Genomic DNA, 27744 nt, shown 5'->3' with positions numbered 1-27744 from the left:
TAAGATTATTCATTCAGTATTCAGATAACTAATTTATTCAGATCACTCAGATATATTAATCATTGGGAAATTCCTAACGGTACCACTGTAGAATTGGCTTTTCCAAATGGTACCAATGACTATTTTGGGCTTCCAAGTGGTAACACCCAACTTTTGACTTCATCCATCACATACCACTCTGTTAATCAAACGTTAATCAAGCTGTTAAGTAGTAATTAAAATCATATTTCCCTCCAAAATACTGTTACCAGCAAGTTAATACAATATCCAAAACAACCAACAAGTCTGAATCAATAATGAACTACAAGAGTTTCACAAATTTCCCAAAATATGTTCTAACCATTTAAAGCATAATAAGCATAATAAAACAGGTCAGATTTAAGGCTGAGATTGGGATGGTGGACATTGAGACATGTTGATTTCAGTGGACTGTGATGTGTTGCCCTCCTTAGTCTGATTTGAAGCTTCCTTTTTCAGAGCTGCAGTTGCTTTCCTTGCCTTCGATTGATCCCTAATTCTTGGATGTCTAAACACTATTGGTCCATTCCTTGCTGCCTTCTTTTCTTTTGCAGTCAAACCTCCCTTGCAAGTTCTTGAATTGTGGCCAAGGCAGTCACACTTAGTGCATTTCACTGTTTTTGCTCTCTTCCCTTTCTGGTTTTCTCCTTCTTCCCTTCTCCTGTCTCTGCTTGGTCTCCCAACCCCTCTCTTCATTGCAGGTGGCATGACAATAGGTAGATCATCATATGCAGGCCATTGGCTTTGGTCAGGTATGGGGTTAATGCTAAAACTATAAGAAAGTTTGTATGTCCTCTCGTACCCGACTATAAGAAAGTTTGTATTGTTATAGAGATAGCAGATTAGGGAGGAACACATAGTGAGCTGTTCAGAAGATTAAGAATCCTAGAATCTTCTTAGCTATCGATATAACAATAACAGTAGGAAAATAATGGTACTTTTGAATTTTAATGATTATTTTATTTTGGATATTCAGATAAGTCCTAAATATGTTGCTTCTTTTTTTTTTTTTGGGATTTAATGGGGTAAGTTATACGGATACTGATTACTCCATCCCACCATGTATGTGTTTCCTGTATATGAACTCTGGGATAATGGTATGCTACTGCAGTTCTGTTGCATTCTTTGCATAACTGCATTAGTGTCATTGGTGATGACAGCCAACACAGAAAACTTAGAAGTAGATGATGGATCAAGAGATAAAAATCTTGATACAAAAACATTTCATGAAATTAAAGTTGCATTTGCTTTCCTGTGACAGAAGAAAATAACACTGCAACCAAATTATCAATAAGCGATGAAACATAAGAGTATAAAAACAAACCAATTCTTAAATACAAACTAAAAATCAGTTCCACAATCACTATTTGCAGCTATATGAATCACCCGTTTATTAGATATATTAATCATATATTAATCATTCATCAACGTTACATTCAGATTTGCCAAATGACCCCTTAGTCACTAGTTGCAGTAAAGGGTCATTTGACAAATCTGAATGATTTATATCTGAAAGATTAATATATTTGAATGATCTGAATAAATCTGAAATATGAATGCTGAGTGAATAATATTATTTGATAAATAAATTTTCATAATATCTAAATGAAATATTTTCCCAATTTTACCCATCTGATTAAGTAAGGCTATTTGACAATTTTTGTTACATTATATTCAAATGAAATTTATTGACACAAAATATATATTATAAATTATAAATATATGTAATATATAACTATTATATATTGGAACTATTATAATATATATATTGTAAATTATCTGAGTAGGATGTTCTTCTCTAGGTTGATTTGACGGAATAAAACATGTAGCTTTACTCAAAAAAACAAAAACAATACAAGCAAACAACGGTGGGTATTAGTGATGGTAGGTTATTAATGATGGTAGGTGTTTAGTGATGGTAGGTGTTGGTGGCAAGTCAGTTAATTCATGAGACTTTTTATTCGTGTGAAAAGACTAATTTATCCTTTTGTCTAATATTTGTTAAAAATTTGTGATTTTGGAGAATCGAACTTGAGTGCACCAACCAACATCAATTTCATTCATACCACTACACTAACTTGTCATTTTTGTTTTATTACCATATATATAAAATGTATTTGTCGTGTAAGCAAAAAAATATTTGATATTTGATTTTTTATATTTAGTTTTGATAATATACTCGCCTGTAACCCGTGCTGTGCACCTGTGTATTATAATAGTTAATAATTTTCTTATATGTGTTTGAATTAATAAATTATTGTGATATGTTGTTGAAGGTATTCAAAACTTGAACATTTTGTACCATGGATGGAAAAATATAGAAAAATCAAGCCAAATAAAATTGTTTAAACGAGTAAAATTCTTAAAATTGATGTAAAAAAAGCATGCATGTTATGTTTAGAACTCGACAATATTAGAAAGTTAATTACAGCGATAGTCAAGACGATAAATTAACTAAATGTTCATAAAATATATATATCAAAAATCATTTTAAATTCTATTATATTAAACTGGTCGCATCAAATTCTTCAAAAAGAAAATTAATCTATTTATAAATGGAATAAGTAGAAACTGTACCCATACAATTACTAAAAAATGATTAAACTGTACCCATACAATCACTACAAGGTCGCATCAAATTCTTCAAAAAGAAAAATTAATCTATTAGGGCTAGTTATATATAAAATAGTGACTTGTGATGTATAAACTGTACTTAAAAATAATGATTAAAAATTTGTTAGGGAATGGTTTTTTGTTTGAGGCAGATTTGTATTGCATTGGATTAAGAATCTCTCTCTTTCGGTCAAAGACTATTTTTTTCATTTTTCAGCTAATTTGGTTTATATTGGATTAAGACACCCCTTCCCCAGGTTTCAAGCTTATTTACTAGTATTAGGATTTCAAGCTTATTTACTAGTATTAAGTTTTCAAGCTTATTTGCTAGTATTATTATTGTCAGTATCAACAATATAAAATTTAATAATTTTTTGTGCATTAAATTATAAATTAATTAAAAACCTTTATTTAACATATTCATTTTTTTAATTTAAATATGAACAATACTTTTCTAACTTAAAAAAAAAGAATAATAAAACTATACTCAAAAACTATAAAATTACATATAACAATAATGAGATACAATCAGGTTTCAATATGATCTATATTAGTAATTAAAACTTATAATCAGATATTTTTTCTATATTATCATTTAAAATATTTATTATATAGATATATCGTGTTGTGTTTTGCACATTACAATAATACTAATTTGTACATATTTCTTAAGAATAGCCTAATTCATCATACTGGCCAACAAATTGGTAGGAGCCCATATCGATATCATCCCTTACAAAGTTCTGTTATAGATATTTTGATATGCAACGCTCTTGCCCTATCTTAAACGCAACTGTTTCTTATAATTTCTCTTCAAACTCCCATTTATTTGTAAAATTCGCAGTATTACTCCTCCATGTCAACAGAATAATTATAATTTTTAATAACTTTCACTATTACCAGCAAATATAATCGTGGAGAGGGAGAGATATCAGATCTTTGAGGGAATAGATACAAGGTTATTTTCTCTATATATATATTTTTATCTAATATAATAGATAGATAAAATAGTATAATTGGGCTAGAGTTAAATTGGGGTTCTTAAAAAATTGTTTCAATCCAGGCCCAAACTAGGCTTTGTATGGATATTAAATTATCTGGGCTTTTCCAAAATCATGATTTTATCCAAATTTTTTAAGCTTCTGGCAGGCCCGTATTTTGATTGAGAAAAAGGAGGCCTGTTTAAGGTCCGGGCGGAGCTTTTCGGACTTTTTTCCGAGCTTCGAATTTTTTGGAGATTTCTATCTACAATAAAAAAATTAAAAAAATATGTACATCAAATGTAATTTTTTTTTATATACATTATTTAAAATCCTAAATCATGTGCAATAAAAAAATTAAAGATACTTTTAGAATCATGCAACTAATTCAAATTATTCTCGTCCAAAAACATAAAATTAAACATATAATTAGTTACAATCATATATGATCTAAATAGAAATGTTGAAACTTATAATCATGTTAATTGTCTATTTTATCTTCTAAAATATATAATATATTTTGAATAGTTGCTTTGAGTATTATAATTTTTATTTGTATTATTTGAATATTTTTTGTAGAACATTTTTATTCATCATATTGGGCCTAAAAGTTGTTCAGATGGCCCAAAATTTGGTTATAAATATTTCTTGTACAATGCTTTTACCCTATATTCACCGCAGCCGCGACTTTCCTCTTTGTGCCCCTCTATCTATAAACTTTATGCTTTCCTCCTTGTGTCTTTGTATAACCAGATAATAAAGCTCAAGTTACCCTAATACCAACAAGTGAAGACAATCGTGAATTGAAGTGATGTGATCGATGTTTGTAATATTATCCGAATTCTCATTCATTTTCCTATTACGCGTGAAAGATGCGTGGGATAGCAACTCGGTGAATCCTTGTTGATTGTGGCACATTACATAATAGTGCTTATATGAATGAATTGATGGTTACCTGCTTTTTTTTTCTTTTTGAATATTTATACCATAATTTTGTTGGTTCTTGAATGTTTTATTTTCGATTGATTTGTTTGTTATTAAATCGAAAGTTAAACATAATTCAAGAGTTTTTTTTTTTTTTTTACAGAAGCTCAATCTAAGAGTTTGATTTTATTTAATATACATATTTAATATGTTTATATACATGTATATAAAATTTTCTACCCGCCGTTATACGTAGAAGCAGTTTAAATTTTGATTAAATTTGGTTTTGAGAAAAATCACAAAAAATCATGTTCAAGTGGAAATTTAAATTTTTAGTTGTCATAAATCGCTATATCTATATATTGTATGTTAGCCTCGTGGAGGTACAAAAATATCACATAATTTAGTATAAAATATGATTTTGCTACAAGAATTACTTTATTTGTATTAAAAGCTGTTGTATCTATATATTATTTGCAAATCTTGTTCTGATAAAAAAAGATCATATGCTCTAAAATGAGTTTCTCCTAAATTACACATATTGTATATTTATAAGGTTTTGAATATAATTCTTAAATGCTTTTACTATAGAAATCATTTATTATATGTAATTTGTTCTGATTTGCTTTGTAAATTAAGTTGGAGGAAATAATGAAGAAAATGCTCCAGAAAATCACACATGTATCCTCTTCTGATAAGGTAATGTTTTATATTTAATTTTGTTTAGATTATATTGTACCAGAATTTGTTTCCCATGTAATATGCATATATCACATATTTATTACTTATGTGCCAAATCTTATTTGTTACAAATATTATTAGTGGATCTAATCGACATAATTACTTTGTACAGCTTGATGTGGATGGAAATGGAAGGATTGATCAGAAATGGAAGGAGAGATCATTTGCACATCATTTATTTCCCCTCAATTTTCCTCTGACCCAAAATGAGGTGAAGATTGTTTCTTCCCTACATTTTACAAATTTCATATAATACAAAAGAAATTGGAGTATTGGAGTACAAGATTCATAAAATATAATCTAGTCATTTGAATTTTAATTATTTTTGTTCTACAATATTTGTAGACATCCTACAACCTGCCGATTATGTTTTACGACATAAACATTGTAATCAAAAGATAGAACCGTTACTTTTATAAATCGTAGAAAATTATGTTCTGCAATATAACTTATAAGCAGAACAACAATCTTAATGCTTGTTAAAGTTGAAAGACTTTAATGATTAATTGACAATTATGTTTAATACTACATATAAATGATAAATTATATATAAATTTGGATAATAAGAGTAATTATTTATGATTAAACTAAAAAATTATGATTTGTACTCCAATACTCCAATATAAACAATGTTTTTATGTACTCCATATAACTTAACTCTAAGGATATATGCGTGCATGACTTAAATCTTTTCATTATTGTTAATGATATACATGAACATGCACAAGTAGAAGGTAAGCAAGTTTCAAGAATGGTAAAGTCTCTGCGACAACATGAAATTTATTTTTTGAGACCAACGAATGAAACCAGAGGTAATTACGGTGCACCGCCGTTAGCACCACTACATCCACCAATGAGATTGTTTGCTTTTTGAAAAATAGAAATTATATATTCGTCGAATGAAAATATTATTAGAGAAAAGAAAGTGGGCCTACTAACACACATAAACCCTCATATTTTTGCCGCTTCACCATTTCTCTTTTTTTTTTCTCAACCCCGTGTAAGGATATAAAGGTTAACTAGTTGTTTCATTGGCTTTTTTTGTGTGGATTTCAGCCAGTTGCTTGAAGGAAATTCTGGGAACATGTCTGGGTCTTCCCAGCAATTGCGTGCTCAAATGACCAATGTAAGTAACTAAAGTATATGTTCTTTCTATCTATGATAATAATATGCTTGCTGTATTGGAAGTTCATTGTTCATTGACTTGTGTCTGATTGATGCTTATGGGACATAAAGACTGAAGCGAACTCGGGCAACCAGAAATCTCGCAGTCACAGCCTGGATTGGGCAGTGCAGGTAACACTATCAGAGCACTTTTGTATGTAGAGAGTCCTTGTGAGTAAGAGTACTGCAAACTACCAGCAGGGAAGTGTCCACCCCCTCATCACTCCAGTGGGAGGTAGAGGTCATGGGTTAGGGTCTTATAGTCAGGATAAGTGCGTGTGTTTCTATAAATATACAATATATATGTTATAGCTAGCAAAATAAACTGTAACATCTCTTAATGTATAAACGGGTCTTATCACTAATCCATTCGATTGATTAGACAGTTTTCTAAAACTTCACCCATTAATATCTGCACAGTTGTTTACTGAACTTTTTTTCTGGCTGATGGACATCTTTTGGTAATTGAAATGTATACTGTATGACTGTATCATTTCTATTATACGACCTCTGTACTGATTTTTGCAAATAAAGACTATATATAAGAAGGAATGGGTAGCTATGATATTTACTCAATTGCCTTGCTGTTTCTTCAGGATTAAATCAAGGGGTCACTGGTCTTCCACAGAAGGGTTGGGCTCTGGTGAGTTATACATATATTATGTTCAGTACAGCATTGCTGTATTTTTTCACATCATAACATGAACGTGTATGCCTGACCATTTGTCATCAATCTGTCATAATTTAGGGAATTGATCAACTAAAGCCGAATTCAGGTCTACAAGTACATCAGCCGGATCTACTGGATCAGAATCGATTTCCCCTGTCCTCATCAATCCAGCAAGCATTAGAACAAGCTCAGGCACAAGGATGTATTGGAAGCTCACCTAATTACGGGTTTGGTGGATTACCACGGGGTGGATTGAAAGTAAAAGATGCTGAGCTGGAAAAAAATAAAGGATCGATGTGTTCACAAAAGGTTAAGAAAAAATATAAGATTGACTTGGCCAAGTATATGTATATATAATATATTGCCATAAGGCAGCCACCTGTAGATGCATTGCTTGCATATTATAAATTATTTCTCATCCATTATATATAGCCATAAGGCTGCTCAGCTATATATGTGCTTGCACAGCTTGAATGCTAATCTATAAATATTTCTCATCCTGTTTAAAAAACATGCCAAGAATGAGATAATCACTACATTATTGTAGTATAATCTTGATTTGGTAAGATAATCACTGCATTATTGTAGTAGCTATATATCTGATTCACTTTTATATGTTAGAAGAATCCAGGATGCTGCTGCACACCACTGAAAGAAGTTCATTAATATGTTCAAGCCTCAGTGGACAAATAATCTTTTGTGGCACGTCCAGAATTTCAGAAGGTATAAAGTTTCTATATTTTATTTATTCAGAAGATTCTATTTAATGAAGAAGAACTTACAAGACGAAGACTCCACGAACAAACCTAATTCTTATTGTTTATTTGACGAAGAATATTTGATTTAACTAGATACAGATGAATTAGACAGTACATCTGTGTATCAGTTACTCAAATTAAATATTTGAAGTCAAGCAGAAGTGGTAGTTCATTCAATCGACAAATCAAGACGAAGTTATTAAAGTTTAAAGAAGACAGGAAGCAGTTCTACTGAAGATTGGGTGATTAAATATTTAATGGACTATTATTTCACTTCTCAAATAATTATATTAATTATGTAATTTATTTATTAAATTAATTAACTCTTGAATTAATTTAATTTATGAGTTTATATAATTAACTTAATTAAGTGGATAATTTTCTATTAAATATAAACAACAATTACATTTCTAAAACATCTAAATCAACTCAGCAAGACAATCTAAGATTGTCTTGCCGAGTGTATATCAAAACAGCCAAGACAATTCAATTGTCTGACAGTTTACTAAAGCCAAGCAAGACAAGACAATGGGTTTTGTCTTACCAATTGGGGTATTCGGCATGACAATCACAAAGGGATTGTCCTACTGAATACACACCCATGACAAGACAATGTTAATTGTCTTGCCGTGTGTATTGATCCACTGCCAAGACAATTCCAAAGCCAAGACAATTTCAATTGTCCTGCCGAGTATATAGATTGTCTTCCCTTGCTTTGCTTTGTCTTGCCCATGACTAGTTTGTCTTACCCTTCTTATTTTGTCTTTCCAACACTTGTAATCGTCTTATCTCTTAATTGTCTTACAAGTTCATTCCTTTGCCTATATATATGGCTTAGTTTCTTCATTTGAAAGTGTTCATCACTTTGTAAATCAAAGCATTTGTAAAGCTTTCAAGTTGTTCGTAACTTGCTTGATCGTTATATGCACAATTTTATGTGCTTTGATAACCTGGTTGTTTTAATCACTAATCTAAAATATACCCTGTCGAATTTATTCTACGAACATTAGTGGACATTAAAACTGAACCATATTAATTATATAACGACTTAAAACATTGTTATATTAATTAATTATAATCTGATTAACAAGTCATATTCCAATCAGATTCACTTCCGCGATTATTTGGTATCGATTGTATTCAACCCCCTCTTCTACAATCGTATCTGTACCTAACAGATTGACTAATTTTTCTTTTGTGAATAATTAATATATATTTTTTATTCTTGTCACATATTATATATTATAAGTATTCTTTATATTTTGTGTTATATAAAATATATTTAAATCTAATTTATTTAAAAAAAATATAAAATGCTACTTAGACAATGTATGTTTTTTAGACGTTTTTCTTGTTTTAAGTTTTAAATTAATCTAAAAGAGAATAATATTTATGTGGTATATAATTATTCTTTTAAGTACATAAATATTCCTTTTAAGTACATAAATATTATTCTCTTTTAAGTACATAAATATTTTTCTTTTTTATGTGGTATATATACCACATATTAAATTAATTTAAAACTTAAAACAAGAAAAACGTCTAAAAAACATACATCGTCTAAGTAGCATTTTATATTTTTATTGAATAAATTAAATGAAATATATTTTATATAACACATAAATAAAGAATACTTATAATATATAATATGTGACAAGAATAAAAATTATATATTAATTATTCACAAAAAATAAATTAGTCAATCAATAAAAAAACTTAAAAAAAAGAATTAAATTTATAATAAAATACTAACATAAGAATGTATAGGTAATAATGATAATTTTAATAATAATCGACTAACTATTAAAAATATATAAACAAAGAATTCTAAACATACAATATAAAATAAAGTTAATTGTTAGTTATTCAAAACAAAATTAGTTTAATCAGAATAATCATCTAGATACATAAATTTAAAAAGGAGAGTATAATTTCATTTTTATTGAGAAGGAGAGACCTAGGATTTTGGCAGTTAATACATGTGTCTTCTGTGTTGTCCGTTATTATTTTCAGCGGATACCTCTGTGTGTCCGCGTAAAAAACACGCGGAAAGACCTAGTGTCCGCCGTTATTTTCAACGGATACCTAAAAAATTCTCCTTTTGTATCAGCCGTTGGATCGTCGATCCAACGGCTGGGACACAGTATGTTGTGTAAATGTTCCATGACAATCAATTGTCAGGAAACAGGACCCTATAATATATTGCCATAAGGGTAGATGCATTGCTTGCATATCATAAATTATTTCTCATCCATTGTATATAGCCATAAGGCTGCTCAGCTATATATGTGCTTGCACAGCTTGAATGCTAATCTATAGATATTTCTCATCCTGTTTAAAAAACATGCCAAGAATGAGATAATCATTACATTATTGTAGTATAATCTTGATTTGGTAAGATAATCACTGTATTGTATTATTGTAGTAGCTATATATCTGATTCACTTTTATATGTATCTCGGATGAAAATGACCCAAATGCCACAATCATCCTCTCAACATGAGCAACTGCAACAGGTTTGATTTCTTTTCTATATCTTTAATAGGAATTTTTAAGAGGCCGAACTGAAATGTTAAAGTTTAGTAGCAAAACCTTCCATTCCCCTACCAACACAGGTTGGAGTGAGGCACAATTTTCAACAATGGAATTTTTCTGTTCTTCCCTATATTGTTCACTTTCTAGAAAGCAGGATTATTCACTCACCCGCCGCACCGCACACTCGATTGTTGGGTGGGCGGGGATTCTTATTAAATAATTAATTCTGTAATTAGCTGATTACTTAATATAAGTTTATTAGTCTATACTACAACAATTGTGTTATTAAATAATCATTATGTAAATTGTTAAGCATAATCCACATATTTGAATATTTGGTTTAATTATTAATGTGAAACCTGAAAAACATGCATAATATATATTTTTAATATAATAATATTTACCAAATCCCCCTGCACCTGAATCCCCATATTTGGATTGCCGAATTCTTGTATCCCCGTAACGCCCACTCACGTACCCGCACCCACACTCATGCTTCCTAGTTCGCTTTTGGGTTTGATTTAATTAATGCTCTTGTCTTGTTATTTCCATACAGAACAATAACAGAGAAAGAAAACAGCAGTCGTCTTCTGGACCAACTAATAGTAAGGATAAGGGAAACACAATGGATCTTTCGCCAAAATCCCCGGTATCGACTCATACCCCTGGCGATGAGAAAAATACTGCTAGTAGTCCGCAGCATGTAAGCATTGGACAAAAAGGGTTGATGATGTATGGTTCGGAAACAGCAGGTCTTGCATCACCTGAAAATCAGTTGGTAGGCCCTTCTATGTTTCACAAACACACTCGTCAATCTATATGCTAGTGTCAATTTGCATCTTAGAAATACTAATGTTAAGTACTCTTCACTTTTTATCATTGGTTGCCTTGTTTCCATCCAAGCTATTCAGCTCTTTTGATGATTGGTGGAGAGAAGGTATTTATCTATGTATTTTTGTTTCCTGCGACCTTGTTTTAAATATTGCACTTAGTCTACCATTATGGACTTGTCTCTTGGATGATTAGGTACTTGGGGGTACTTTTTTCGTCACACTTAAATGATCTTAATTGCCATGAGCCTAGTTTGAACTAACTTGCTATGCTGCAATCTTGCACGTTCTGTTACTTCAATTTTAATTTTAATACTTGCAAATGACTGGACCAATAACTGTAGTCGATATTGGTAACTCAATACAACCAATCATTTCTGGATGTGTGACACTTGACATTATAGACTTTTAAATAACACTATATAATGTATTTGTTTCCTTTTTATACCTAAAGCTATCTGTACTTTGCTAACACTATTTTCTTTAACATTCTGTACAGGGTTTAGAGTTGTGGAATATTGTTGAGAATAAAATCATGACAGTTCGAGCACATGAAAATATTGTTGCTGCTTTAGCACAGTCCCCTGTAACAGGAATGATTGCTTCCGGAAGTCACGACAGTTCTGTCAAGTTATGGAAATAATCTTTCTGGTAAATTAACTGAATTATCTCAACCATCGACGCAATCTCTCTTGAGGAAACTGTGTGAAAGTTCTGAGTATCTCTCCTGAGGATACCGAATGTTTTGTGTTGGTAGTGTCAATGAACGATATAATACCTACAACTTCATTTTGTTATAGAGATAGCAGATTAGGGAGGAACACATAGTGAGCTGTTCAGAAGATTAAGAATCCTAGAATCTTCTTAGCTATCGATATAACAATAACAGTAGGAAAATAATGGTAGTTTTGAATTTTAATGATTATTTTATTTTGGATATTCAGATAAGTCCTAAATATGTTGCTTGTTCTTTTTTTTGGGATTTAATGGGGTAAGTTATATGGATACTGATTACTCCATCCCACCATGTATGTGTTTCCTGTATATGAACTCTGGGATAATGGTATGCTACTGCAGATCTGTTGCATTCTTTGCATAACTGCATTAGTGTCATTGGTGATGACAGCCAACACAGAAAACTTAGAAGTAGATGATGGATCAAGAGATAAATATCTTGATACAAAAACATTTCATGAAATTAAAGTTGCATTTGCTTTCCTGTGACAGAAGAAAATAACACTGCAACCAAATTATCAATATCGATGAAACATAAGAATATAAAAATAACCCAATTCTTAAATACAAACTAAAAACCAGTTGCACAATCACTATTTGCTCCACAATCACTATTTGCAGCTATATGAATCACCCGTTTATTCTTCATTAATTACTAATTTATACATAAAATCAGCAATTTTGTTCTTCATAATTCAAAAAATCTACTTAGGTTAAGTATTGGTGGTCGACTATTGACGAGCTCTTATAGTTGTCGGAGATCCGTGATGGCAGTAAGTGATGGAAGGAGGTGTGTGATGCCGGTAATTTAGGTGGGGCCATTTGTTTGTGGCTGAAAGAGGCTGAATAGACCTGAATAGAATCATTCAGTTATTAAGTTCGTTTGTTAAATTTTTTGGTTTAAGACTCCTAGCTATTCGAGTTGTTCTTAGATCCATTTATAATATTTGTAATAAATAAATTTTAATATATTTATAACAAATAAGTGATATAAATAGGGTCCTGCTCATGGGCAAACTAATAAAATACAAACTAATGCGATTAAGCAGGAAGACAAGAGTTTTGGGACTGGGGACAGACCCCGAGATGGGCTTAGACGGGGTCTAAGTGGGGCCTAATAGGGTCGGGGTAGGGCCTAATGGGACCGTGGCGGAGTCAAGTTTTGGCTCTTAAGGGTGTGTAGAGCATGTCCAGTGCATGTGCGGAGCCTTGGCAAGTCTCTAGCGTTCGCAGGCTGTATTGAGAGGGGGCGAGGGTAGGCCATAGATGGATGATAACATATAGGGGTGAGTGATGACATATAGGGGGTGGGTGATATTGTGTAAGTATAGTTTCTTTTGGTTTGTATTTTAGTTTTTATTCTAGTGGTGTATATATATAGGGTAGCACTCCATAGCATACCCTTTTATATGGAGTTAGGTAGCACACCATTATAAATATATACATAATATATATTATATTATATTATTTATGGAATATAATTACAAATTTTGATTATTAAACCTCCCCGGGCCCGCTTAAGCTTCACGAAGACTCCGCAAAGGCCTTGGACAGGCTCCAAACAGCCTTAAAAGCTAAAACTTGGCCCCACCATGGTCCCACTAGGCCCCGCCACGACCCTACTAGGCCCCACTCAGACCCTGTCTAGGTAGTTTTGATTTCCATTGGATGAAGACTCTCTCTCTTTCGGTCAGAGAGTTTCTTATTTTCCTACTAATTGGTTTATATTGGATTAAGATTCACCCCCTCAAGGTTTAAAGCTTATTTGCTAGTATTAAGGTTTCAAGCTTATTTGCTAGTTTTATTATTGTTAGTATCACTAATTTAAAATTTAATAATTTCATGTGCATTAAAATATAAATTAATTAAAAACCATAATTTAACATACTATTTTTTTGGTAATTTAAATATGAACAATACTTTTGTAACTTAAAAAAAAAGAATAATAAAATTATGCTCAAAAACTATAAAATTACATATGACGGTAATAAGATACAATCAGGTTTCAATATGATATATATTGGTAATTAAAACTTATAATCAGATAAATTTTCTATATTATCATTTAAAGTATTTATTATATAGATATATCGTGTGGTGTTTTGCACATCACAATAATACTAATTGTAAATATTTCTTGAGTTGTCTAATTCATCATATTGGGCCAACAAATTGGTAGGAGCCCATATCGATATCCTCGCTTACAAAGTTTTGTCATAGATATTTTGATATGCAACGCTCTTATCCTATTTCAATCGCAGTTCAAACTCTTATTTATCTGTAAAACTCGCGGTATTACTCCTCCATGTTAACAAACTAATTACAATTTTTAATAACTTTCGCTATCACCAACAAGTGTAATCGTGGAGAGCTGAGAGAGAGAGATCGGGTCTTTGAAGGAATAGATAAGGGATTATTTTCTCTATAAATTGTTTGTATCTAATATAATATATAGATAATATAGTATAATTGGGCTAGATTTAAGTAGGGATTCTTAAAAAGTGGTTTTAATCCACGTCAAAACTAGGCTTTATATGGATATTAAATTATCAGGGTTTTCAAAACCAGGATTTTATCCAAGCTTTTTAAACTTCGAGCAGGCTCGGATTTTGAAAAAAAAAAGGAGGCATGTTTAAGGCTCGGGCCGAACTTTTCAGATTTTTTTCCGAGCTTCGAATTTTTCAGACATTTCCATCTACAATACAAAAATTAAAATTATGTACATCAAATGTAAATTTGTTATATACATTATTTAAAATCCTAAAACATGTGCAATAAAAAGATTAAAGATACTTTTAGAATTTAGACAACTGATTTAAATTATTCTCGTTTAAAAGTATAAAATTAATATTAAACATATAATTAGGTATAATCATATATGATCTAAATATCACATAATTTAGTATAAAATATGATTTTGCTACAAGAATTACTTTATTTGTATTAAAATCTGTTGTATCTATATATTATTTGCAAGTCTTGTTCTGATAAAAAAGATCATATGCTCTAAAATGAGTTTCTCCTAAATTACACATATTGTATATTTATAAGGTTTTGAATATAATTCTTAAATGCTTTTACTATAGAAATCATTTATTATATGTAATTTGTTCTGATTTGCTTTGTAAATTAAGTTGGAGGAAATAATGAAGAAAATGCTCCAGAAAATCACACATGTATCCTCTTCTGATAAGGTAATGTTTTATATTTAATTTTTTTTTGATTATATTGTACCAGAATTTGTTTCCCATGTAATAAGCATATATCACATATTTATTACTTATGTGCCAAATCTTATTTGTTACAAATATTATTAGTGGATCTAATCGACATAATTACTTTGTACAGCTTGATGTGGATGGAAATAGAAGGATTGATCAGAAATGGAAGGAGAGATCATTTGCACATCATTTATTTCCCCTCAATTTTCCTCTGACCCAAAATGAGGTGAAGATTGTTTCTTCCCTACATTTTACAAATTTCATATAATACAAAAGAAATTGGAGTATTGGAGTACAAGATTCATAAAATATAATCTAGTCATTTGAATTTTAATTATTTTTGTTCTACAATATTTGTAGACATCCTACAACCTGCCGATTATGTTTTACGACATAAACATTGTAATCAAAAGATAGAACCGCTACTTTTATAAATCGTAGGACATTATGTTCTGCAATATAACTTATAAGCAGAACAACAATCTTAATGCTTGTTAAAGTTGAAAGACATTAATGATTAATTGACAATTATGTTTAATACTACATATAAATGATAAATTATATATAAATTTGGATAATAAGAGTAATTATTTATGATTAAACTAAAAAATTATGATTTGTACTCCAATACTCCAATATAAACAATGTTTTTATGTACTCATATAACTTCTCTCTAAAGATATATGCGTGCATGACTTAAATCTTTTCATTACTGTTAATGATATACATGAACATGCACAAGTAGAAGGTAAGCAAGTTTCAAGAATGGTAAAGTCTCTGTGACAACATGAAATTTATTTTTTGAGACCAACGAATCAAACCGGAGGTAATTACGGTGCACCGCCGTTAGCACCACTACATCCTACAATGAGACTGTTTGCTTTTTGAAAAATAGAAATTATATATTCGTCGTATAAAAATATTATTAGAGAAAAGAAAGTGGGGCTACTAACACACATAAACCCTCATATTTTGGCCGCTTCACCATTTCTCTTTTTTTTTACTCAACCCCGTGTAAGGATATAAAGGTTAACTAGTTGTTTCATTGGCTTTTTTTGTGTGGATTTCAGCCAGTTGCTTGAAGGAAATTCTGGGAACATGTCTCGGTCTTCCCAGCAATTGTGTGCTCAAATGACCAATGTAAGTAACTAAAGTATATATTCTTTCTATCCATGATAATAATATGCTTGCTGTATTGGAAGTTCATTGTTCATTGACTTGTGTCTGATTGATGCTTATGGGACATAAAGACTGAAGTGAACTCGGGCAACCAGAACTCTTTGCCTTCACATGCATCAACAATCCATCGGAAAGCAATCTCACAGTCCCAGCCTGGATTGGGCAGTGCAGGTAACACTATCAGAGCACTTTTGTATGTAGAGAGTCCTTGTGAGTAAGAGTACTGCAAACTACCAGCAGGGTGGAGGTCGTGGTTTAGAGTCCTATAGTCAGGATAAGTGCGTGTGTTTCAACAATGGAATTTTTCTGTTCTTCCCTATATTGTTCACTTTCTAGAAAGCAGGATTATTGACTCACCCGCCGCACCGCACACTCGATTGTTGGGTGGGCGGGGATTCTTATTAAATAATTAATTCTGTAATTAGCTGATTACTTAATATAAGTTTATTAGTCTATACTACAACAATTGTGTTATTAAATAATCATTATGTAAATTGTTAAGCATAATCCACTTATTTGAATATTTGGTTTAATTATTAATGTGAAACCTGAAAAACATGCATAATATATATTTTTAATATAATAATATTTGCCGAATCCCCCTGCACCTGAATCCCCATATTTGTATTGCCGAATTCTTGTATCCCCATAACGCCCACTCACGTACCCGCACCCACACTCATGCTTCCTAGTTCACTTTTGGGTTTGATTTAATTAATGCTCTTGTCTTGTTATTTCCATTCAGAACAATAATAGAGAAAGAAAACAGCAGATTGAAACTGAACCATATTCTACGAACATTAGTGGACATTAAAACTGAACCATATTAATTATATAACGACTTAAAACATTGTTATATTAATTAATTATAATCTGATTAACAAGTCATATTCCAATCAGATTCACTTCCGCGATTATTTGGTATCGATTGTATTCAACCCCCTCTTCTACAATCGTATCTGTACCTAACAGATTGACTAATTTTTCTTTTGTGAATAATTAATATATATTTTTTATTCTTGTCACATATTATATATTATAAGTATTCTTTATATTTTGTGTTATATAAAATATATTTAAATCTAATTTATTTAAAAAAAATATAAAATGCTACTTAGACAATGTATGTTTTTTAGACGTTTTTCTTGTTTTAAGTTTTAAATTAATCTAAAAGAGAATAATATTTATGTGGTATATAATTATTCTTTTAAGTACATAAATATTCCTTTTAAGTACATAAATATTATTCTCTTTTAAGTACATAAATATTTTTCTTTTTTATGTGGTATATACCACATATTAAATTAATTTAAAACTTAAAACAAGAAAAACGTCTAAAAAACATACATCGTCTAAGTAGCATTTTATATTTTTATTGAATAAATTAAATGAAATATATTTTATATAACACATAAATAAAGAATACTTATAATATATAATATGTGACAAGAATAAAAATTATATATTAATTATTCACAAAAAATAAATTAGTCAATCAATAAAAAAACTTAAAAAAAAGAATTAAATTTATAATAAAATACTAACATAAGAATGTATAGGTAATAATGATAATTTTAATAATAATCGACTAACTATTAAAAATATATAAACAAAGAATTCTAAACATACAATATAAAATAAAGTTAATTGTTAGTTATTCAAAACAAAATTAGTTTAATCAGAATAATCATCTAGATACATAAATTTAAAAAGGAGAGTATAATTTCATTTTTATTGAGAAGGAGAGACCTAGGATTTTGGCAGTTAATACATGTGTCTTCTGTGTTGTCCGTTATTATTTTCAGCGGATACCTCTGTGTGTCCGCGTAAAAAACACGCGGAAAGACCTAGTGTCCGCCGTTATTTTCAACGGATACCTAAAAAATTCTCCTTTTGTATCAGCCGTTGGATCGTCGATCCAACGGCTGGGACACAGTATGTTGTGTAAATGTTCCATGACAATCAATTGTCAGGAAACAGGACCCTATAATATATTGCCATAAGGGTAGATGCATTGCTTGCATATCATAAATTATTTCTCATCCATTGTATATAGCCATAAGGCTGCTCAGCTATATATGTGCTTGCACAGCTTGAATGCTAGTCTATAGATATTTCTCATCCTGTTTAAAAAACATGCCAAGAATGAGATAATCATTACATTATTGTAGTATAATCTTGATTTGGTAAGATAATCACTGTATTGTATTATTGTAGTAGCTATATATCTGATTCACTTTTATATGTATCTCGGATGAAAATGACCCAAATGCCACAATCATCCTCTCAACATAAGCAACTGCAACAGGTTTGATTTCTTTTCTATATCTTTAATAGGAATTTTTAAGAGGCCGAACTGAAATGTTAAAGTTTAGTAGCAAAACCTTCCATTCCCCTACCAACACAGGTTGGAGTGAGGCACAATTTTCAACAATGGAATTTTTCTGTTCTTCCCTATATTGTTCACTTTCTAGAAAGCAGGATTATTCACTCACCCGCCGCACCGCACACTCGATTGTTGGGTGGGCGGGGATTCTTATTAAATAATTAATTCTGTAATTAGCTGATTACTTAATATAAGTTTATTAGTCTATACTACAACAATTGTGTTATTAAATAATCATTATGTAAATTGTTAAGCATAATCCACATATTTGAATATTTGGTTTAATTATTAATGTGAAACCTGAAAAACATGCATAATATATATTTTTAATATAATAATATTTACCAAATCCCCCTGCACCTGAATCCCCATATTTGGATTGCCGAATTCTTGTATCCCCGTAACGCCCACTCACGTACCCGCACCCACACTCATGCTTCCTAGTTCGCTTTTGGGTTTGATTTAATTAATGCTCTTGTCTTGTTATTTCCATACAGAACAATAACAGAGAAAGAAAACAGCAGTCGTCTTCTGGACCAACTAATAGTAAGGGTAAGGGAAACACAATGGATCCTTCACCAAAATCCCTGGTATCGACTCATACCCCTGGCGATGAGAAAAATACGGCTAGTAGTCTGCAGCATGTAAGCAGTGGACAAAAAGGGTTGATGATGTATGGTTCGGAAACAGCAGGTCTTGCATCACCTGAAAATCAGTTGGTAGGCCCTTCTATGTTTCACAGACACACTCGTCAATCTATATGCTAGTGTCAATTTGCATCTTAGAAATACCAATGTTAAGTACTCTTCACTTTTTATCATTGGTTGCCTTGTTTAACTTGAATGATTGACGAAATATGCATTGTGTTCTTAAAATCTATGTGCATATAGATAATCAAGTTTGTGATATATATCCAAAAAGTGGTAAAGTTTATGAATGACTTGATAGTTGATACAAAACATTGCCTTGATGCACAAAGAACATTTCATATCGCAGGATGACATAGAACATATTGGAGATGAGGGAGATGTCGACTCCTTTTTGTCTAATGATGGTGAAGATGGACGGACTTTATACGACAACATCGAACAAAATCTAACTGAACATAAAACAGAGTCTTCTAAAGGTAAAAGTTTTTCTTGTTGATTATGTTTTCAGAAATCTAGGCTTTTGCACAGAACTGTTGACTCTATGGTGTTTTGTTCGGTGAAATCTACACTACACGCAAGCGCACGTGATCACAAGTAATATATTAAGTTCGATCCCACAGAGACTGGTGAATTAAGAATACGCACCTATGCAACAATGTATGATCAATTTTTCACTGCCAAGACAATTAACAAGGATGGTTTCTTTTATACTAATAACTAAAATTACTAATCAAATTCAGAATAGGAAAACACATGGGATTCTAACTTCATTATCGAATTCATCTAGAATTGAAATTACTGATAAGCATGCGACTGTTGATCCTAATCAGACAACACGAAAGTAATACATGCCAACTCTCGTTGCACACATATCATACCAATCAAAATCCGCAATTAAGACAGAAATCTCATGGACACCAACAAAGCTCAGACCCTATATCTCTATAGCGGTAGTGTAAGCAGAGAGGTTTAATAGCAAGTCGTCTATCGTGATTACACAGGGTGATAAAAATAGTTCAAGTCTACCACAAATTATGTTTCATTCACATAATCCTATGTTTACATGGCATAGTTCTAAATTCAATCATCCACTCTCGCTTCAGAAAGAATTAACAAACAACTTAGAAGTTAGCTACTCTCCTAAGAAGAATAAGCACGGCTCATGCAAAGAAATCAACGTACGTCACAAAATCAAGTAATTAATATACAATACTAGATTACATCGATAAATCCATTAGAATCCCATGAAGGCGGTTAGTTCATAATCGAACTAATCGACATCATGGGTTCTAATGAAAACATGATAAATAAAAGACAAGAATTGAATGGAATAAAAATGCTTGAATTAATAATAATAAGGATCACACGTTACAGATTTGATGTTCACGATCTTGCTCGAAACTGTCACTTCCTCGCAAAGAACGATCCAATACAACTGATAATGTGCTTCGATAAAAATTAACTACGATATTGTTCTCTACTAAAAACTCTCCCTATATTATTGAGGCTAGGGTTTTTTTACACATGAGAAATAAAAATTGCATTGACTAAGTCAACCGGGCCTCGACCGCTGCGAAAATCCACTAAAAAGCTGTAAAAATCGGCCCGGGGAGTTCTGCTGGGCGCGGCCGCGCTAACTTAGCGCAGGCGCGCTAGTTGATGCAGTTAGTAGCGCGGGCGCGCTACCACTTAGCGCGGGCGCGCTAGTGTCTGCACTGGCAGCTCCGTTTCTTCGTTTCTCGCTCGTTCTCGCGTGCATGTCCTTCCTCGCTTCTAGTACCACTTCCGTAGGTGATCACGGTTGCATTTAGCATATGCAACAAGCCCTTTAAACCCCTAGATAGCTCTAGTGGACGAGTGTGCTCTCGTGAGGGTTTGTAGAAGATGTACCCACAAAATCCCAAGTCTTGATGAATCCACAATTCTCTATTCTTGCAAATAATGCACCAAAACCAACCTAAAATGATAGAAAATCACTTCATCACCTCAACTCGTGACCTGCACAGAAAAACAATAAAAACACATCAAAAGACACTAAACACTTAAGTACAACCAGCCAATTTAAGTGGAAATGAAGGCCTATAAGTGTGTATAAATACCACTTATCACACCCCCAAACTTAAACTGATGCTTGTCCTCAAGCGTCAACGATACTAACAATAATACAATGCAATGCATGAATGCAACTACGTGATGAATGAGTGAACTATGAAGTAATTGCCTTGCCAATTTATAATACCTCAGATTGTGCTAATGTTCTCGAATTTCATCTCTCTCGCTACCAAGTCAATTACTCTTCTATTTACAAGTGTGGAGTGCCCGTGTGTGCAAGCATGCTCTTCTATTGAGACAAGACAAAAACTACTACTCCCACGGAATCCCAATCAAGAATCGTAAAAGTTTAAACTAACACCCCGTCACTCAAGTCCAACTAAGGCCAAGGTCCCAAAGAATGTCCACACCCTTCTATTTTATTCACTATTATATTATTTTTTTTTTTTCTTTTTATTGGTGCTTAATTGCTTGGTCGAAGGTCAGAGCGCTTCGCAGTGTAAATGCGTTACGAACACCACAAGACTTCACACACCAATTATTCACTCTATTCCATTGGTTTATTTAACCGTGCAATGGTTGAGATCCCTAAAGATTTATGCACTAGTACCCATGTAGCGAGCGTTGGGTCAACAATCCCAAACCACGAAGGGCTTTAGGTTGTTAGGCACAAAGTCCCCTCAGACTTAATTACTCGAGTACTAATGAGCCCAACCTAGTTAATTCTATCACTTATTTTTTTAGTGAATTTATTTACTACTATATTTTTTTCTTTTTTTTTTCTTTTTTTCTAGAAAGGTATATCTACTCCTCAGTTCCCCCAAACTTAAGATTTACAGACTTAAGCTGAAGGGTGCTCAATTCAATCCTAGAATTCATGGAATTTCGTCTAAATCCTATCTCAAGAACATATGTGAATTACAATTTCCAACACAAGCAATTTCCAAGTACTAACCTAGCATTGCAATTGAAATTACTAATCAAGAACTACGCACATAACTCATCATAGGCAATTAACTTGGCTCAACTTCATAATTCATGCAAATGCTCGTGATACTAACTACGACAATTACCACTAAACATGTAAAAAAAATGAAATAAAATAAACGTGAACTACATGAACTAACTAACACATGCAATAATAAACAAAATTACAATAACATGCTCTTCCTTAGATTACCACCCCCAAACTTAAAATTTTCAATGTTCTCATTGAAAGTGGTAAAAAGGCTAGAGCGAACACGTACCTAATCGGAGTCCTCCCCCCTCCTCTGCCGGAGGTGACTCCGGTGGAGGATATTGCTTAGGTTTAAGAAATGGGGTATCCACTTTCTCAAACAAAATCTCGCCACCACAATTAAAATCAAGAGCATCAAATATTGTCTTTGTCCTGCAGAAAGTCTCCAAACAAACGTTAGTAAACTTAATTGTCACTTCAAGAAGTAACCATTGATCGACATTTATACTTTCAGAGAACTTTGTGATAAAACAACGAAAAAATTCACATCCATTAAAGGACCGAACTCCTTCGACTTTCACACAAGGTGAAGGCTCGGGTGGTGGTTTTTCAGAACTCTTCACTTTCACAGGAGTCATAAAAACTTCTTGGCCTTTCATGTCACTGAATAAAGAGATGAAATTGCTATCCTCTTTTTCCAAGAGTTGAAGTGTAAGAGCCTTTTGGACTGGATAACCCACCAGATTTTGTGTAAGATCATCTTGGACAATCATCATGTCAGCTTTAAAACATGTACTCTCAAGTATAGGGGTAGAGGTTGGATTGAAAGCCAAATTTTCAATATCAGAACATGGAGCAACCTTGATTGAGCTAATCCCCTTCAGGAAATGTAATTCAAGCACACCTGGTGTAGGAGAAACTACGATTAACTCGATATTGCTTTTTTCACGCACCTCATCATCGCCCACACGGTCCACAACAACAACTTCATCGATTTTGCCGTCAGCGACACGATCTTCCTCTTTATTAATAGGCACATCATCATCCCAGGTCGAAAAACTATCACAATCTCCATCATTTGCAAGAATGGTAGCATTTATGTCATCTTCAACTTGGGTGGCTATAAGTGGAGAAGAATCGGGTTGTTCGACAGTAAAAGAACTAGCTAACCGCTCAAGTCGAGCCTCCATCATCAGTTGTGTAGCTTTGAGTTCCTTAAGCGTCTTGTTTATGTTTACCAACATATCATATACCTCATTTGTTTGATCAGAAAGCACTTCTACAGTGGGTTGAGGAACCTGTAGCTCTTGTACTTGAGGATATTGATACTGTTGAGATTGTGGTTGCTCATATTGAGGCTGATAATACTGTTGCTCAAACTGATCATATTGTTGCATTGGAGGTTCTTCATAACATTGTTGCTGAAATTTTTGTTCTTGAAATTGATGTTGACCATGATATGGGAAATCACCAAAATTGTTGTCCATGTAAGAGAAATCTGGTTGATCCATCCATTCTTGATCACAAGAATTAGAATACTGATTGTACTCATATTCTTCTTGATAATTATATCCATGTCCCGACTGAGTATTCTGAGAGTTGAAGTGGTTATAAGAGCATTCATAACTATAGTGACCCTGAACACCACAAACTTGACAGAAGCCGTATGTTGTAGGGGCAACTTGTGACATCTCATCGACACTCATCAGATACAAGGTCGGCTCTGTAGCTTTCGACGAATATGCCTCAACTATGGAAGATAGAAGTGCAAAGGTATCGACTTCTTCCATTGTAACCCTGTAACAGCACAAACACAGCCAAGAACGAAGTAAAAGCTACCTCACTTGGAACTGAAGTCCCAAGGAAGCAAAGGAAACATTATAAATAACTAAACAAAAACAATAGATACAACAACAACTAAGAAAAGTGAGAAAAGAATCCGAGTCAGTGAATTTTAATGCACACTGATGACAAGTACATAAACTAATTAATTAACACCGAGTCCCCGGCAGCGGCGCCAAAAACTTGTTCGGTGAAATCTACACTACACGCAAGCGCACGTGATCACAAGTAATATATTAAGTTCGATCCCACAGAGACTGGTGAATTAAGAATACGCACCTATGCAACAATGTATGATCAATTTTTCACTGCCAAGACAATTAACAAGGATGGTTTCTTTTATACTAATAACTAAAATTACTAATCAAATTCAGAATAGGAAAACACATGGGATTCTAACTTCATTATCGAATTCATCTAGAATTGAAATTACTGATAAGCATGCGACTGTTGATCCTAATCAGACAACACGAAAGTAATACATGCCAACTCTCGTTGCACACATATCATACCAATCAAAATCCGCAATTAAGACAGAAATCTCATGGACACCAACAAAGCTCAGACCCTATATCTCTATAGCGGTAGTGTAAGCAGAGAGGTTTAATAGCAAGTCGTCTATCGTGATTACACAGGGTGATAAAAATAGTTCAAGTCTACCACAAATTATGTTTCATTCACATAATCCTATGTTTACATGGCATAGTTCTAAATTCAATCATCCACTCTCGCTTCAGAAAGAATTAACAAACAACTTAGAAGTTAGCTACTCTCCTAAGAAGAATAAGCACGGCTCATGCAAAGAAATCAACGTACGTCACAAAATCAAGTAATTAATATACAATACTAGATTACATCGATAAATCCATTAGAATCCCATGAAGGCGGTTAGTTCATAATCGAACTAATCGACATCATGGGTTCTAATGAAAACATGATAAATAAAAGACAAGAATTGAATGGAATAAAAATGCTTGAATTAATAATAATAAGGATCACACGTTACAGATTTGATGTTCACGATCTTGCTCGAAACTGTCACTTCCTCGCAAAGAACGATCCAATACAACTGATAATGTGCTTCGATAAAAATTAACTACGATATTGTTCTCTACTAAAAACTCTCCCTATATTATTGAGGCTAGGGTTTTTTTACACATGAGAAATAAAAATTGCATTGACTAAGTCAACCGGGCCTCGACCGCTGCGAAAATCCACTAAAAAGCTGTAAAAATCGGCCCGGGGAGTTCTGATGGGCGCGGCCGCGCTAACTTAGCGCAGGCGCGCTAGTTGATGCAGTTAGTAGCGCGGGCGCGCTACCACTTAGCGCGGGCGCGCTAGTGTCTGCACTGGCAGCTCCGTTTCTTCGTTTCTCGCTCGTTCTCGCGTGCATGTCCTTCCTCGCTTCTAGTACCACTTCCGTAGGTGATCACGGTTGCATTTAGCATATGCAACAAGCCCTTTAAACCCCTAGATAGCTCTAGTGGACGAGTGTGCTCTCGTGAGGGTTTGTAGAAGATGTACCCACAAAATCCCAAGTCTTGATGAATCCACAATTCTCTATTCTTGCAAATAATGCACCAAAACCAACCTAAAATGATAGAAAATCACTTCATCACCTCAACTCGTGACCTGCACAGAAAAACAATAAAAACACATCAAAAGACACTAAACACTTAAGTACAACCAGCCAATTTAAGTGGAAATGAAGGCCTATAAGTGTGTATAAATACCACTTATCATGTTTTCGTCTCCTATATCAGGATTCTTCCTTGAAGAACTTGGTTGTAGACGGACCAGAGATAAAGTCACATGCTGCCATTTCTCTTCAGATGGCAAGCTGTTAGCTAGTGCCAGACATGAAAAGAAGGTAACAGAAAATACTGCAACGTCTTTTTGTCTCTGTTACAACAGAGTAAAGGTGAACGAGAGTATATGTATGTATATAAGTGTTGGTCATTTGACAAGCTGTTCTTTGGAACATGAATACCTTGCAAACTGAAAGCACTCCTGAAGAACACCAGGACGTGATTACAGATGTGCGTTTCAGGCCTAATTCATCTCAATTGGTGACAGCTTCACTTGACAAGTCTGTGAAATTGTGGGATGCAGCTAATGTAATTATCTACGCTCAGTTGTGTATAATTGTTGTTTTAGTTTTTAATATTACTCAGCCATTGAACCGTCTGACATAAGTTTTTATTATATAACCTCTTATTTTTCCTTGCAGCCAAGCTACTGCCTGCATGCTTATACTGGGCACCCCTCTCATGTTATGTCCCTAGACTTTCATCCAAAGAAGAATGACATGTTCTGTTTTTGTGATAGTAACAATGAAATTCGTTATTGGAACATCAATCCATTTTCCTGTACTCGGGTTTCGAAGGTTAGTTTGTGAAACTTATATACGTTTCTTCTCGCAGACAAATGTAAATTATGTTAAATAGTACTAACTTTTTATCTTTCATTTTTTATGTATTGCTCATGTCAGCAAGGAGGTAGTTCACAAGTGAGATTTGAACCGGCAAATGGACGCTTATTAGCAGCAGCATCAGATGAAGTTGTGTCCATCTTTGATGTTGAAACTGACATGCAAACACATCTTTTCCAGGTTTGACATTTTAATGCTATTTGTCAGTGTTTAGTGTTACCAAACCTTAATATACTGTTGGTATAAGGCTTTGGGCATATCTTCTCATGTGCTGATTACAAAATTGATTTGACCCCTTTTCTCTCACCTCGGTGTCTTATCAGGGACATAGCGGTGTGGTTAACTCCCTATGCTGGGATCTAAATGGTTATTATTTGGCTTCCGTTTGTAAAGAGTTTGTGAAAGTCTGGTCGCTGACCTCTGGCAAATCCGTTCATGAACTTAGCTCAAAGAGTAACCGCTTTCATTCCTGTGCTTTCCATCCAAGCTATTCAGCTCTTTTGATGATTGGTGGAGAGAAGGTATTTATCTATGTATTTTTGTTTCCTGCGACCTTGTTTTAAATATTGCACTTAGTCTACCATTATGGACTTGTCTTTTGGATGATTAGGTACTTGGGGGTACTTTTTTCGTCATACTTAAATGATCTTAATTGCCATGAGCCTAGTTTGAACTAACTTGCTATGCTGCAATCTTTCATGTTCTGTTACTTCAATTTTAATTTTAAAACTTGCAAATGACTGGACCAATAACTTTAGTCGATATTGGTACCTCAATACAACCAATCATTTCTGGATGTGTGACACTTGACATTGTAGACTTTTAAATAACACTATATAATGTATTTGTTTCCTTTTTATACATAAAGCTATCTGTACTTTGCTAACACTATATTCTTTAACATTCTGTACAGGGTTTAGAGTTGTGGAATATTGCTGAGAATAAAATCATGACAGTTCGCGCACATGAAAATATGGTTGCTGCTTTAGCACAGTCCACTGTAACATGAATGATTGCTTCCGGAAGTCACGACAGTTCTGTCAAGTTATGGAAATAA

General features: G+C 33.0%; 1 pseudogene; it reads left to right on the top strand.

The window, feature by feature from the left end:
* Nucleotides 1–1038: 1038 nt before the first annotated feature.
* On the top strand, nucleotides 1039–27744 carry LOC108216982 (transcriptional corepressor LEUNIG_HOMOLOG-like; annotated as a pseudogene).

Source organism: Daucus carota, chromosome 4, assembly GCF_001625215.2.
Source record: "Daucus carota subsp. sativus chromosome 4, DH1 v3.0, whole genome shotgun sequence".
In the NCBI taxonomy this organism is placed as follows: domain Eukaryota; kingdom Viridiplantae; phylum Streptophyta; class Magnoliopsida; order Apiales; family Apiaceae; genus Daucus; species Daucus carota.
This window is presented reverse-complemented; position numbering and strand designations above follow the sequence as displayed.